Consider the following 4602-nt stretch of genomic DNA (forward strand, 5'->3'; position numbering starts at 1 on the left):
ACTCCCCTGGCGGAGGAGCGGGCCAGGCCACAGATGCCACCCCCCACTCCTCGGTCTGCACCTACCCCAGGAAACCCCATAATCTTAGAACCTAGCATTGCTGGGAAAGCCAGCCCCGTGCCCGGTCCCCTGCCTGTGTCCCTGCATGGGGACCAGCCAATCACTGCTGCCAGTCCTGGCCCCCGGGTTGGCTGGGGAAGGAGGGGTTACCCCCTGCTTTCTCCTGATGTGGGGATGTGTCCCCACGTGTGAGCCATGTCCCCCAGTGCACGTCTGGCTGAAGCGCAGATCGGACGCTGCCCCACGCCAGCTCTCAGGAGGGCAGGTTCCTGTGGCTCTGAATCTGAGGAGCATATGCCCAGGGGCAGGAGATGAATCCTTGTAAGTCAGCGGGGCTCCCTTGACCAGGATGCTGCGGGATGTCACCAGCCATCCTGGGAGCACCCGACACACAGGCCAGGTGCTGGCGGGAAAGGGGGCGCGCTGGCGGGTCAGGGTGGGGGAGGCGCTCAGCAGGCCACCACAGCCACCAGCTGCCGGCCGCCTATCACTCAGCAGCGGCTCTTCACACGCACACATTCCCTCATTTGATCCCGACTCCAACATGAGGTTGGGGCCATTGCTACGCTCATAGTATAGCCGAGAAACTGAGGCCCAGAGAGGCCTCAACTCACAAGGTTAGTAAGTGGCAGCGCCTGGGGCCCCCCACTCTTAACCGCTGTCACTCCCATGCAGTACCCCCCACCTCAATAACACATCCCCACATCAGGGGAAAGCAGGGGTAGCCCCTCCCTTCCCCAGCCAACCCCGGGGGCCAGGACTGGCAGCAGTCATTGGCTGGTCCCCACACAGGGACACAGGCAGGGGACCGGGCACGGGGCTGGCTTTCCCAGCAATGCTAGGTTCTGAGCCATGTCCTCCAGCTCACGTCTGGCTGAAGCGCAGATCGGACGCTGCCCCAAGCCAGCTCTCAGGAGGGCAGGTTCCTGTGGCTCTGAACCCGAGGAAGAGCCAGTGTGGAGAGGAGAAAGGGCCGACTCAGAGCTGCCTGGCCGTGGGTGGACACAAGAGCCACGTTGGAACGCGAGCCCCGTGACCAGCACCTCTTTTTGCTGCGCGGATGGAGCCCTGACGAAGAGCACGGACCGCGGAGGCGGACGCACCCGGGTCAAGTCCAAGCCCCGTCGCTTCCGGTTAATGCGACTTTGGACAAGCACCTTACCCTCACTGACCCTCGGTTTCCTGACCTTTAAAGCGGGGGATACGTTTCTTAGGGTTACTGTGACATTTCAGTGACGTCATGTGAGTAAGAAAACCAGCACAGGCCTTCAAAAGTGTTGGCTCTTGTTGTTTTAATTATAAATGGGCAGCGAGACCTCATGTGATGGCCCCAGTCAGGGAGGGGGACCACAGCCGCTACAGTTTGCAACCCTGAATCCAGATTTGTGCTCTCACACGGTTCTGGGGACTGACCCACAATATTTGAACCTGGGACTGTCCCGCCCTTGCCCAGATGCGGACCCACATATAAGGAGCGGGAGGAGCACGAAGGAGGGAGAGGTTAATCCGCCTGCTCTGGGGGCCTGGCTTTGCGCTTCCCTGGGGAGGGGGCTCCTAGGGTGGACCTTGAGGGTGCACCAGAGTCCGTAGGCAGAGAAGTGAATGAAGGGAACAGCAAGGGGAATAGAATCACGATGGCACAGAGGCATAGGAGAACATGGCACTCTGGAAACCTTCCGATGGCTGCAGGGGGTGGGGAGGGGGCAGGAGGGGAGGGGCCACTCATCGTCCCTCCCTTTCGGGAACGCTCACGTGTTGACCATGAAGCCAGGACCACAGCCCCTTGCAAGAGCTATACTTGACAGCTCACCCGACTTCTCTTGTCATTCCAGAGAAGAGGGACCAGAGGCTTGCAGAGGGGTGACTCTCTAGAGGCCCCTCCACTGGGCAGGTAGACCCAGCTGGAGACCCGGATCTGCTGACTCCCAGGCGGGGACTGACTTTCCCACGTGGGTGGTGGGAGCTGGGGAGGACTGACCGGCCACGGCCCTGAGGGCAGAGGGCGGGCCCTGAGCGAGTGATGGGTGCAATGTGCTGGGCGGGAAGTGAGGGGCATGATGACAGCCCGGGGGCGGCGGACTCCTGTTATTTATGCCTGTTTCTCCCAGAGTCCTTCAGGGCCAAGACGGTAATTGAACAAGTGAGTGTGAGCAAATGCAGGCGATCATTTAATTGTGGCAGAAAATGAAGTTGGTTGCAGCTGGGGGCCGCCAACCCATTACCGCTGCCCGGTTTCTGCTGAGTTGGGAAGCGGCCGGAGCAGCCATCCATCCTCGGCTCGCCTCCACCCTGTGCCCTGGCCGCCGTTCCCGTGCCAGCAGGGCCTGGCGAGGTGGGCGGTCAGGGAGCTCGTCCTCTGGAGCTCACTCCCCGTGCTCCCTTCTCGGCTCCAGGGAGGCCGCAGGGGCTGCAGTGCACAGCGAGGGTCCTGGGAGCCCCTAGTGCAGGGGGCCTGGGCCTGGCCACGAGGGCCCCCCAGGAGCCTGCAAGCTCCGTCTCAGCTCTTGTCTCCTTTCAGCCCCCCTGGCCCCCACTGCCTGCACCTCCAGGCAAGATCAAGACAGAAGCCTGGGGCCTAGGTTCAGAGGCAGGCGAGGCCCTTCAGGCCGGGGCCACTTCTGTCCCCAGAGCTCTGGCCTTTGTTCTTGGCTCCTCCCTGCCCTTTACAGCCCTCTGGAGGAGGCAGATAAAATTAGGTCTGGAACGTGAGACGCCAGTCCACTTTCCCAGGCTGGGCAGTCATACCCGCCCCGGGGCAATGCCGGGAAGGGCAGGGGTGGGGCTGGGCGTAGCCTCAAGGTTCAGGTGGGTGTGCTCGGGTCCCTGGGCTTCCCGCACTTTGTCTGACAGCCCGGCCTGGCCTGCGGCCTGGGTCTCACTCTGTCTGTGTCTGTCACACCGGGCAGGATGCTCCCTGCCTCGGGTACCCGGAGCCCTGTAGGGAGGAGCTGCAGAGTTAAGCGGGGCTCCTCGGTCCTGAGCACCCACTGTGCGCCAGGTGCTCTGTGTCCGTCATCCCGTCCAAGGCTCACAAGGAACCGATGGGCGGGTTATCGGCCAGTCAGTGTCTGTTCCACACAAGTTTACTGAGCTCCTTCTTTGAGCCACACACAGACGGGGCGGGGGCGGTGAGCAGGGAACACGCCAGCAAACACCCCTCTGTACCTGGAGGCAGACAGTTAAAATAAGCCGACCAAGTAGAGGGTAGATGGCGGCGACTGTAAGAGAGAAAACATCGGGGAGTTCCCATTTAAACAAGGTTGGGGGAGGCCTCACTGGGAAGGTGTCACTGAGCAGGGACTTGAGGAGGTGAGATTGCTAGCCTGTAGGAGCCAGGGGGAGAGGATACTACAAGAGACAGAGCAAGTGCAAAGGCCCTGAGGCAGGAAAGAGTAGTAGGAAATGTAGTCACAAATGTGTGTATGTGTGTGTGTGACAGAGAGACTTTGGCCTCTCCTTTGGGTGGACGGGAGCCAATTGCTTTTGTTACTGAGTGGGAATCAACTGTTGGGGGCGGGGCTGGCTACATAATTTGCAGAGCCCAGTATGAAATGAAATAGTGGGACCCTTGTTCAAAAGTTAGTAAGAGTTTCGGGCCTGACCTGTGGTGGCGCAGTGGATAAAGTGTCGACCTGGAAATGCTGAGGTTGCTGGTTCGAAACCCTGGGCTTGCCTGGTCAAGGCACATATGGGAGTTGATGCTTCCAGCTCCTTCCCCTTCTGTCTCTCTCTCCCCCTCTCTCTCTCCTCTCTAAAAATGAATAAATTAAAAAAAAAAGTTAGTGAGAGTTTCAAGGTGGCAACAGCAGAGCAGTAAACCAGGCGCAGGGCTCTTCTGACCGTGGGACGCTGTGCCACCAGCGGCTCCTGGGGTCAGGGACAGGAGCTGGGCCGGCGAGGAGGATCTGCAGTCATCAGGTGGGAGGTGACGGGTGCAGACAGGGGACGTGGACAGATGTGGCCGAGTCATCCCTGTTTTATAGGTGAGGAAAGGAGTCTCAGGGACCATCAGTGACGGGCCTGAGGCCACACAGCCTTTAAGTGGCCAAGCCAGGACGGGAACCCAGGGAGAGGTGGGTACCCTGCTCTGCTCGCACCCTCGTCTCTCCAGCCCCACAGCCGCTGCAGGGCCCCGTGGCCTCTCGCTGGCTGTGCTGTCTCAGCATGGGGCCACCGGTGTCCGGAGCTGTCAGATCTGAACGCACTGCAGGCCGGCCCTCCTCGCCTCTGTCCTGCTTCCAGTGGCCTGCTCCCGCCAGTTGCCGGCCCCTCCGCCCCCACGCTGCAACGTCCCTCACCTCTCACCGTGGGGGGCACCCCCACCCTCTCTCAGCACCTGGCCTCCCTAACGCACAGCCCTCCTCACATCCCCGCCTGGGCTGCGGGGTGCCCCTGAGGTGGGAAGGTTTGGACTCTGCCTCGCAGAGAGCCCCACAGGCAGGGGGCCGCTGCCCCCCCCCCGTCTGCCCTGATACACTGTGCCACCCTCCCTGCCCCCTACCCCGGCCCCGCCCTCCTGCTGCTGCGGGCCTGCCGCAGCGG

At 61.5% G+C, this 4602-nt stretch overlaps 1 long non-coding RNA gene across 1 annotated transcript; it reads right to left on the reverse strand.

Moving 5' to 3' along the window:
• Positions 1–2942: 2942 nt before the first annotated feature.
• On the reverse strand, positions 2943–4053 carry LOC136319776 (uncharacterized). The gene is made up of 3 exons (XR_010728212.1): positions 3901–4053; positions 3663–3811; positions 2943–3278 (listed from the first exon to the last, which is right to left on the reverse strand). It is a non-coding gene; the product is annotated as an uncharacterized lncRNA (long non-coding RNA).
• Between the last annotated feature and the right edge of the window lie 549 nt (positions 4054–4602).

The sequence above is a fragment of the Saccopteryx bilineata genome, chromosome 1 (genome assembly GCF_036850765.1).
Source record: "Saccopteryx bilineata isolate mSacBil1 chromosome 1, mSacBil1_pri_phased_curated, whole genome shotgun sequence".
Taxonomy (NCBI): Eukaryota; Metazoa; Chordata; class Mammalia; order Chiroptera; family Emballonuridae; genus Saccopteryx; species Saccopteryx bilineata.